Source organism: Mya arenaria, chromosome 4 (genome assembly GCF_026914265.1).
Source record: "Mya arenaria isolate MELC-2E11 chromosome 4, ASM2691426v1".
Taxonomy (NCBI): domain Eukaryota; kingdom Metazoa; phylum Mollusca; class Bivalvia; order Myida; family Myidae; genus Mya; species Mya arenaria.
In genome coordinates this window covers 59,443,329-59,455,495 of record NC_069125.1, presented here as the reverse complement: position 1 = coordinate 59,455,495, position 12,167 = coordinate 59,443,329, and the positions used below count along the sequence as shown (strand labels likewise).

The window sequence follows — 12,167 nt, the reverse complement described above, 5'->3', positions numbered from 1 at the left end:
CGATAGTGTAAATAAATGTACATTGTAAGTATTGGTTTTCTTCTTATTATATGTAAATTGAAGGCGAAATGGGACGAAATTAACGTTTTGTTGAGTACATGTAGTTGTTCAGTTTCTGTTATTATTTGCATATTCCGAGTGGTAGGTTTTTAAATGACATTGTTGTCATATGACTTTATTGTGAAACAATGAATCCAAAACAAAAGTAGTGTCCGTAATGTTTTGATTCTCGGAATTGCTGGCACAGGCAAATCTCAAGTAGTTGAAAATAGCAAATGATCTTCTGAAAAATAACCTGCTCAATGGATATAACATATCAAATGTTTTGTAATGCACGTACTATCAACACTTAAGTTTGATTACAAGATTGTCGGCATGGACCATCTGACATTTTAAGTTCTCTTTTAAACAATCGGACAGTTTATACTGTTGTAGAGCGAATATAAAAAGGTGATGTTCTCATCGTAGATGGGTGCTCTATGATAATCCAAAGAACATTCGAATGTATTTTAAAAGTAAGATAAATAAAAGATCCTGACCATTTCCTTGGCGGACTTCACTTTTCTTTTGTTGGCGATTTGTTTTGTTTAAATTAGCCCCCTGTGGCATATGTGAACTATAAAGACATTCGTAACTACTGTTATAGAAGTCCTTAATTTGATTTCGTGTTTCTACACCGGGTAGCACTCTACAGGATTGTACACCAGAACGAACCGTTACTAAAATTAGAATAAACGATATATTTTAGGGTAAGGTCATTGACTCATTACATAGTTATTTTTTGTTGTCTAATACCCCTTACCTATTTTTGTGTGAAATATTAAACATTCAATTTATTTTATTTTTTGTATCTTGAGTATTTGAGTGCCTAGCTGTTTTGTGTTGAGTTTCATTTCTGAAAGTGTGGCAATGGTCACCCTCCTTACCGTTGTTTGTGAAACCAACAAGTTCAATTACATCTCCTTCTTTGCTTTTTTTTATATCAGACTGGATGGCAATTTTGTAAAAAAAATCAAGCCTCTAGCTTTGCCCTCATCAGGAATGCTTTGCCTGTCAACCTCATCGTCCATCCAGTTGAGCATATGATCATTTATTCATTGCGTTTGCCAAGTTTTTGGACCTAATACGAGTATCTTTTTGAGTTGCCTAAAGGCCTGAAATAGTAAAGGAACTTACTCAATGCTCAGGTCGCATGGTGACCTACCGGACAATTTTAACTAGATTTCATACTAGTATTGAAAAGTGGCGTGAGCATGCTACTGAAGAAGCATGTACACTAGTGCGCTCCATGTCTTGCAGTAAAGTTGTAGGTGTGACACAACACACAGAACATGTAGCACCTGTCAGAAACTGACAATGGAAAATAACAAGAGATGTTTGTCAAACATTATGCCCCCTGAGCGCCAAGTTGCCAGAAATATTTGGACAATTGAATGAAATATGCATGGACTGAAATGACAGCTGATTTGTCATTGGATGCATATGAGGCAGGTCATCTACTTATGATAACTTAAGAAGGCAAATAAATGCCCAACTAAAATAGTAACATAAAAGAAAATCATTTCTATACAAACATTTATACATCAATCCCAATCATCTGTGCATGCATTAAAAAAATATGGACAATCAGAAAACCTTTTTTCAGCTTACAGTCACACTGACCTTGACCTTTGACCCACTGACCTCAAAATCAATAGGGTTCATCTGCTGGTCATGACCAATAAGCCTACCTAGTATGAGGTCCCTGGGTCAAAGCGTTCTCAAGTTATTGATCGGAAACCGTTTTTCATGTTAAGGTCACACTGACCTTGACCTTTGACCCACTGACCTCAAAATCAATAGGGTTCATCTGCTGGTCATGACCAATACACCTACCAAGTATGAGGTCCCTGGGTCAAAGCGTTCTCAAGTTATTGATCGGAAACCGTTTTTCATGTAAAGGTCACACTGACCTTGACCTTTGACCCACTGACCTCAAAATCAATAGGGTTCATCTGCTGGTCATGACCAATAAGCCTACCTAGTATGAGGTCCCTGGGTCAAAGCGTTCTCAAGTTATTGATCGGAAACCGTTTTTCATGTTAAGGTCACACTGACCTTGACCTTTGACCCACTGACCTCAAAATCAATAGGGTTCATCTGCTGGTCATGACCAATACACCTACCAAGTATGAGGTCCCTGGGTCAAAGCGTTCTCAAGTTATTGATCGGAAACCGTTTTTCATGTAAAGGTCACACTGACCTTGACCTTTGACCCACTGACCTCAAAATCAATAGGGTTCATCTGCTGGTGATGACCAATACACATACCAAGTATGAGGTCCCTCGGTCAAAGCGTTCTCAAGTTATTGATCGGAAACCATTTGGTATTCCTACCGACCGACCGACCGACCGACCGACAGACAGACAGACCGACCGACCGACCGACCGACATGTGCAAAACAATATACCCCACTTTTTTCAAAAGGGGGCATAAAAAGGAAACACAAACCAAATTGGTGATGAATCAAGTATAACAAAGGAAATTGGAGAAATTGACAGAATCAAAGAACTTCTGCAGGATACTAATCCATTCACGATGGATTTTATCTAGAGCAATCAGCAAACACAAAGCGGCATCCCCGTGATAGGGGATGGTCGAAGTCATTTATAGGAGCACGCATTCAACTTTACAATAGAAGCCCTCAACTTCTTCCTCAAATTCAAATGTATTGTTAATGTTGAATGGCTGAAGGTTCACACATTTGTTTAGCTCATATTGGTCGTCTTTGTAAAAAGTCATTTCTTTAAGAATTGTGTTGCATTATATGTCAAATTACTCTTGGCGAAATACACTACTCTGTCAGTGGTTATGCTTTTTTATCTTGCAAGTTAATAAAAGCGGTTCAGATAAACCTTATATATATATATTTAATTGCGGTTGGAAAGGTTGAAGTTACTACAGTTCGAGTCTGATGTTAAATGTTTCATTTGTTTAACCCTTGGGATATAGGGAATATAAACCTTTTAAATGCTCACTGACTGACAACTGTGAAGGCTGAGGTGTCCTCACACAGTTCCAACCAACATGTTTCATATCAAGAAATTTAAACTTTACTGTTTTCTACAGTTCAAATTGTCACAACTGCAGCTGTCCGACCCACAAATGATCCACTTTTTGGAAAACTCAATAGACTGTAATGCTTAATTTTGTCAGCTAGTTTCCTCCGGTGGTGTCATTATAAAGGCGAAAGCTAGCAGGATTTGCGATTTTCTCATTATGTCAATTAAAATTTAACATGAAGGACGTTTTTGCAGTATATGAATACTTTAAAAGCAGGTATATCATATGCGTGTGGGGAAAATCATGTATTCCTTTTCTACTCACCGTTTAAAACGATACCAAAATAATATGGAGTCCCAACATCAAACATTGACAGTGTTGTTAGGATACAAGATGAAAGCTACCATTTTACTGAAATCTACAATTCGACATAGGTTTCACTGAACAAATTTAAATAAGGCATTAATTACCGGTGATACAATAATCTAAAAACATAACATGCGATCCCTTCCTTCATCAAATTTCACCTTTACTTTTAATGATAACTTTAAACTATTATGTGCTTTCGAAATTGCAGTTTATTTTTGTCACAAAAATGTAATAAATGTCAATATTTATATGAAAAACTACAGAAATAATCACAGTAGTCGAAAGTTTAAACATGAACCACAGTTACCTGGTATTTGGAGTGCAGGTGTGGCCAGCCGAGCTAACTAATTGGGGCGATTCGGTCACTTGGGTGATCGCTTGGTCTGATAATTATAAAAAATATGTTCGTGTACTCTATGATACATATAATAAACAAATAATCCACTTTTGGTCGTTTATTTTTACATTTTAATATTTCATACAATCTTTATCATTCACAAGTTATGAAGGTTAGCAGATTTCGGATTGAGACATATGTACAGAAATGAGCTCAGATCTACAATATTTTTTTCAATAAAACAACTGTTTACCTTGCATACATGTTCAGAAGTAATTTATCTCCAAGGTGCAATAGTTCAACAAGCACAAACTAGTCGCGTTCTCGCAAATTTCTTTAATAAATGGGCCGAGAATACGGTTTATTTACCATCTCACAGATCTTCGCCAGTACTTTTGGGTATGCACACCGGCAGGACCCGGCATGCGCGTTTCAGCTATTCGCGCGGACGGGAACCGGTCACGAGGAAAACATCTACTGAGTTGAATCATCTACTCTGACAGATCTTCAAAGCGGGAGATTTAAATATATTCGAAAAAAAATGTTAGAAATCTACTTTAGCTGTTTCTTTTTAGAACATCATCATATCTACTGTTAATCTTTATCAAATAAATATCAGGAAAATGTGGAACACAGACCATTGTGTGTCCTGGTAATATTATTGAGAAGGATAAATGCGTTTGTTTACAGTTTACATTTTCCTTTTTTGATCTGCTTGTGTATCTGTCCCGCCATTAGATAGTTTGCGTTTGTGGGGAGAGGTTAGAAATCATAGGGGTACCATACTGATAACTGAAGTCCACGTTGAAACTATGTACCGAGATTTTCAATTTAATTACAAATAAATCGCTTTTTAAAATGTTATATGAAAACGGTTCTGAAACAAACAGGGGCGGTTCCAGAAATTGAGGAAGAGGGGGCGTTACCTAGGTGCATTAACCATTTGACATCCCCCTTCCTCAGAAACAGTGTTTAAAATGTTGGCAGGGGGTTTGAGGGTAGTCTCCACGAACAATTAAAAAAAATGTAGTCATAAATGTTGCATTTTAATGGCTTTGACGATTGAGGGGGGGGGGCAACAGGTGGGCCCCCTCTAACATAGTGAAATATACATTTATATATTTTTTGGGTTGCAAGTACTATATAAAGAAGGTTCAGGTGAAGAAATTCTGAACGACATTCATGAACTGTATGCATTAAAGAGAGGGAAAATGAACTCCCAAAACCTTGGGAACTACATAAAGTATCTCTTTCCGTCTGCCAAAGTAGTAAGAAAGTGGTAAAACAAACTGAGGGAGTGAAATTACTACGTTGGTATTAAAAATAACAGTTGTGTGTGAGGGTATCAATTCCCAAGGCAATATTCAAATGCTCAAACAGTGGGTCCCAAACCCCTTCTTTGTTTGTGAGACCGCGGACTCACATGTATCTTTTGCCATGTTTTGTGATTCTGTGAACGGGAATGCCACTATAAACACGTGAAATTCGATGTCAATGGCAAATGGAACTTGTACTTCGCCGGCACAGTAGTTAATTTGACCGACCTTGGCATAGATGGCACATTCGAATTTCAACAAAATATCGTGTTTAATGTGTTTGACATTGTAAAACAACTTCCTGCATGCAAAGGCAAGCCCATTGAGCGATGTAACACTAACATACCTTCAAAACACGGGATCATCGAGATTGTAGATAATAAAAAAACCGCATTGTTCGGTCGAAGAACTGTTTAAAAATAATGGGGCCTTTTGCAAAAACTGATTCCTGCAGACCATGCCAATATTTGTACAGGGATATTCAGGATAAAAAAAAACAATTAGCCTCTGCTTATCACTGTGGTGCCGAAGTAGAAAAAACTATCATCAGCTTCGTGAAAGCAAAATTTTTGTTCTTCCTTCTGGTAAGAGGAATATATACATTAATGGGGCTTTTTCACAGATTTTTGTTTTGTAACGATATTTTAAACGTTATTACAATTCCACTTTCTTTCGTTTTACTAACGTTTTTTTTTGTGCAAAACAAACATGTATTATCGATGGTTTGGTGATATTTCATTGAAATAAGCTCTCTCGGTAGATGAAATTATATTTGTTTATGTCTAACACCAGAACACCTGAACGAGTCCCTTTAATTCTTGCAACAAACGTTTAAATACTGCAGCGTACTATTTGAATTGCCCTTAATGCTTTCGGGTGAACTTTTACTGATTAAATTTACATATAAGCTGTAATATTATTTAATTTCTACAACACAGTCTCCATAACTTGAAAAAAAATACAGGGTTACTAAGATTAAAAAAAAAAATGGTAGATTAACGTTTTAAAAATATAAAAAATACACTTTCTAGAAAACTTCATTTGGGCTACTACAAGGCAAGCTTCGACCAAAGAGCAGGCTTTAACCAGGAAGTGGATGCGCACTGAGGCTGGACGCCACAAGGCCCCGGAAGGCAGCTTTGTGGGTGGGATGTGCATTGATGAGATGAGCATACAGGATGACCTGCGCTTCGTGAACTCAAATGGGGAAATAAGGCTCGGGGGGTTGTTGATATGGGTCCTATTGTACATGGTCTGCATATACTAGCCGGTGGCCAGGAACGACCTCTGGCTACTCGCGTTCTCCAGTTCCTATATATAGGCCTAAACGGATTCCGTTTTCCTTTTGCATGTTTTCCGGTGAACCAAGCCAAAGCAGGAAATCTTGATTTTCTGTTTTAGGAGTCTGTGAAATTCCTGAAAATGCATTCATTTCAAGTCAATTTCGTCTCAATGGATGGTGCGCAAAGCAATAGGGACTTTATGTACATGTTTTCAATGAGACTAGTCCTCGATTCGAAAATATTTCAACCAAGAATATTTGGTCTCAAAATCACCCTGATATCACTTTTGTTATGGATTATTCACATGTTATAAAACGTGTTAGAAACAACATACTTAAAGGTAGCCACAAAAATTCTTCAACCAAATTGCTTTGTTATAATACCACCATCCTATGGGAACACTTGAAGAACGACTTTAAATGGGACCACGACACCAATGACTTCCCATTGCATAGAAAACTATTAAATGGCCACTTCTTTCTAACCTCAGAGTCAAAAATGAGAAACAAATTGGCAGAAGACGTTCTCGATGGTGAAATGCTGAACCTGATGGTGACATTCCAGAGTTTCTTGGGGGATAGTGGGTCTGAGCTTAACAGTTCAATATAATTACTTAAAGCAACAAGTATAATTGTAAAAGTGTTTAGAGACAAGAGACCCATCACTGAGACAGTCGATGAAAGGCAAGAAGATTTAGCGGTGGCATTAAAGTGGTTTAATGACTGGGAAGCACACGTGCAAGAAAAGGAAGGGCAAACTAATGCACATAAAGAAAAGCAAATGATGTCTGTTCAAACACGAGAAGTTCTAAACTCGTACATTACCGGTTTCACATGCCTCTGCGAGAAAGTCTTATCACGTGCACGTGTCTCGATAGGTCCGGCAAGGGTGAACAGTGATGTCATTGAGAACATCTTTTGCCAAAAACGAGGAATTATAAATGGCAATAACACAAAACATTTGATAGTGACCTCCTGTGTCCTGGAAGCAACGATGACTGCTTTTTCTAGTTACCATACAGTCAATGAAGAATTTGGGTTACAAGTAATTTAGGTTGCCATTCACGTTGCGAACATAAAAATTTACCACATCTAACTGCTCGTGCATCTTGCCGTCTGTTAAGGTGTTCCATTCCGGATGGTGGTTAATCTGGTTCTACTTCGACTAAAAGACCGGTGGTGCCTCTAAGATACCAATGTCGATATTTTCTCTTTCGCCATGTAATTCAAGTAACCGGTCTATGTTGGGTTTGACGGACTCCAGAAGTTCCTCACCGGAGCTAAATCTTGGCATTAGCCGTCTCTCCGGCAATTTAAATTCGTTAACGTCGCATGTAAGATGCCATAACAGCACAATCGAACGACCATGTCTGAACCCCCTCTGCCTAATCTTGTCCTCAAGGAACTGAACACCGGAAGCTGTTGTGCTCCCTCCTCTGTGCCAGAAATGAACGTTCTCGGTGTTGATTAAGTCTTTAACTGAATTGTCTTCTCTTTGAAGATACTTTCCTTTATTGTCAGATAAAAGTTACACGTTGTCATATGAGTGTACGAAAACTCTATTCTCTTCACGTATTTGTTCAACTCCAACAGCCAAGGTTTATCTCCTGACATTGAAACCATACTAAAAGCAAAAACAAATAAAACGTGATCTTATTGATTATCATAAATACTCTTGCATACAATATTTGGCTAAGGTGTTTTTTTTTTGCAGAATCAGATTTCACGAGGATCTAGCTGAGGGAAGTCAAAATCTGCGAAAATCCAAGAGAACCGATTAATAATATCCGAATGAAAACCCTTTTGTGATATAAAATTCTTGTTTAAAACAGAAAATCACATGCAATTCAGGACTTCCTCATTTTCATTTCAATGACACACTAGCCAGTTTTATGACGTCACTTCAGTAGCGAGCAATAATCCTTGTTTTAATCTGGTACCACTAACATTTACAAATAACTTAAGCCAAAATACGTCAGTAGCGCTAGTATGCTGATATTACAATTCAGTTCAATTTTATACTTTTCTTTCTTTATTATGATCTTATCTCAATGATTTACACTTGATCTCTTAACAAAAAAAGACAATTTAGTTGCCTTTAAAAAATGAAGGTACTGCGTTTAATATGATCGTGTGTAAGGCATTAATTTAAATAGCATATAAATAATGTTTATGATTATTTTAAGTATGCTTGTATGCAGTGTGTACAATTGTTAACCGATAAAATAATACAAAATACAATATTGCCTTAAAGGTATAATAAAATCACAATATAGTTTCCGCTTACCCAGCTTATTAAGCTGTCTTGACAGTCTAAACGCGCGATAATAAACTGGGCAGAGCTAAAGACAGAATGGACAATAAAAAGAAACGTCTCCGTCATATTTCAGCCAGTCATCGGAAGTGAGACGGTAAATAAACCGTATTCTCGGCCGAGTTATTAAACAAAATTGCGAGAACGCGACTAATTTGTGCTTGTTGAGCTATTGCACCTTGGAGATAAATTCCTTCTGAACATGCATGCGAGGTATACAGTTGTTTTATTGAAAAATCTTATAGATCTGAATTCATTTCTGTATGTCTCAATCCGGAATCTGCTAACCTTCATAACTTGTGAATGATAAAGATCGCCACAATCAGATAGCTCGGCTGGCCACAGCTGCACTCCAAATACCAGGTAACTGTGACATAAACCCTATTTAATGGCACAGGGTCAACGCCAAAGACATAGAACATAAAAACTAACCATCACAAACCAGAATCACGAAACAACAGCACAAAACTTCGCATACAACACAGTACATATATATTATACATAAAAAACACTAGAGATGTTCATCAAGAATTGCAAGGTACCGCCCTGGAACAGTCAGTAGAATGTAAATGTTAAACTAGTTTCTAGGCACAGCTTCACTCTTATCCCAACACTCAAAAAAAGTAAATACGAAAATAGTAAATCTTATCAAAGTATGCATTTACTTGTGGAAATTTAATAATAAAGCAAATAATAATAAACTTATAGGTACTATGAATAGAGATTCAAACTCTATCTGCAGACGAAGTAATTCAATTCAGACTGCCAAATTCAAGACGATTCGAAGATATGATGCAGTTAATTAACTATAAAAAAAAAACACAAAATAAAGGTTAAAAAACTGTGTGATCATAGAGCTTCATAATGAAATGCATCATTGTACTTAACTGGGAACTCACAAAGAAAACATTGTTAAAACTAAAATACAAGATGTACTTACTAAACTCTTCCTCCAAATGAGTATTACCCAATCGTAACAACTCGGCCATCTCCGACAAGCTTCGAGATATACCTCGTAAATAGTAGTAGGGATATACGAAAGTGCGATAAGGCCGCCGCCGATAGAAGTAGAGCCATTCAATAACATAAACAAGGTACAGAAATGGATAATTTTGACTCGTGTCTTGATAACGCTTTGGAGAAACTTGGATTAAGATTTAAATTAAATGAAAAACAGCTTGCCTTTTATGATAGAAAATAAATTTCAAACAAATGACATATTAATATCAATTAAAGTGACATCCTTAAGTTCTATAATGGAAAATCAAGTCCAGGCAGCAGCTGATAGTAGCCTTAAGACATGTTTTGTCACTTTTGATGGCAAATTCGGTCAGACCTATTTAGAAGATGAGGGATCACAAGAAGGTCCAACTGATTGAAAGTAAAATCATGATGGACTGGAGATTAAAATAAACAAATAATAGACAGTTTCTGTGGCATTTCCGTTGCCTTGTCTGAATAATTATTTAAACATGCATGTGTTAGCCTTAAATTCTATCAATTAAGAAGTCTATAACATGGCTTGATTGTTTGACAGCATGACATTTTGAAGTGTGTACAATTTGATTTGCAGATCAGTTACTGTAATTTAGATCCTCTAACATCAACATTCATTACATTTTCAACATTATACTTTTTAGAGGTGATGACTTCAGGCCAACCTTCAGGAAGAATCTGATTTGACACAAGTATGATAAACTTGATGGCTTGATCAGACCCATAACAGAGGAGCTAAGCTGGTGGATTTTCCAGTCACCATTCTCTATGTAGAAAGCTTAGAAGCATTGGGGTATTTTTACCAATTTATTAGCAGTGAATTAGGGAACACACAGAACTGTGGTGAGCACATTCCAGAAAATAGAATATGTGCCCAATACCACAAAGATTACACTATTGATATGAAAAAAATGTGCAAGAACTAGGTAAAGACACCCCAGAGTTAGACTAGCCCTTGCAACTGTTGCTTTAGGATTGGGATTAAATGCACATGCTGCAATGCGTGTAATTGATAGTAGACCACCAACATCATTAGAAGAATACATGCAGGAGATATACCGTGCAGGAAAACAGGGACAACCGGCTTAAGCCATCATGTTCTACAACAACAGTGATATTGCAAAATCTCGTAATGGTATCACAGTGGATATGATGAAATTTTGCCGAAATGAAGATTCATGTCTTCGGTAACATCTAAAGAATCTCTTGGATTCGACCATGTAATGTACTCTGGTGAGCACAGCAATTGTTGTTCGAACTGTGCGAAGGACATGGAAGAATGACATTGTAGAGGCAAACAATGTGTATTTGACTATTAAGACATATTATATTTGTATTCAGAAGTCCTATTCAATTACATGTATGCATATTGTTTGGAAGAGGAGTCATCTATGTTGCATGAACAATTTAATTATAACTTGTCACAAAATATGTTCACAATAGATTAAAAATACCAGTTGCAATGTGACGTTTTTGTTTTAGGTCAAGGTAAAAATTAAGGGTCATTTGTCCACTGTACATGTAGATGATTTAGACCTATTTAGAATATAATATATAGTATTTTATTAAATGGAAATTTAGACAAGAACCCAGTGATGTATGATTTTGTAGTGAATGCCAAATTAACATTAAAATGTATGACAATGGGATTTGTGTCTGTATATTGTTTCTTTGGATATAACCGATATGTTTAAGTTAAGAGGTAAATATTTAAATGAAAACTACAGAAACAAGCTCTGTAGCCAAAGGAATAAACATAAATGCCTAAAATGAAGCCTTCGGCAGATCTTGAACAATTACTTGTCAATTACTTGTATGAACTTTTACAAGTGTGTTTCTTCAAAGTTTCCCAGCATTCAAAATAAGTTGTAAGTGACAAAAATTGCATAAAATTCATTCAATTTGTTCATTTTCCACAGTGGTATTTTTCTTACCTGAATGGCTTTGGTGTCGAAATTTAAATTGTACACGGTCATGCAACCAAGAATTTATTAATAATATGCCATGGTATTCATCACAATTATTTATTATAATATTTCTGTCTTTCACAAACGTAAACAATATTTGTATGCAGAGTAATCTCAACAAGAGCACCGCAGCAGAAATGCTACCAATTGCAATAAGTACAATAATCGCTAAGTTGAGGAAGGTGCATTTCTTAACAATCTGAAATAACATAGAGATACCCGTTGTTTGACATGATATTGTCTCAGACATTTTTTTACCAAGTTTCAATTGAATACCTTATTGTATGTTTAAAAGTTAAGGGTAAGGCAGAAGAACTGTACATATCACAATAATATAATTTGTTTCATTTTCAAAAACAGAAGCAAACACTATGAATACAATACACCATATCATAATGCAGTTAATAATCTAGTTACACAAATCATGAAGCATTAGAAAATTATGAACATACCAGCAATGCACCATATTAAAAGTCTTGAAAATGTGCAAATTAAAAAACAAAAACCTTTAAGAAATCATGACTGGAGCCCTTTACATTAAAC

General features: G+C 36.3%; 1 pseudogene; it reads left to right on the top strand.

Annotated features, from left to right (window-relative positions):
• Window positions 1–7,713: 7,713 nt before the first annotated feature.
• LOC128230948 (putative ATP-dependent DNA helicase Q1) lies at window positions 7,714–10,940 on the top strand (annotated as a pseudogene).
• Window positions 10,941–12,167: the final 1,227 nt, after the last annotated feature.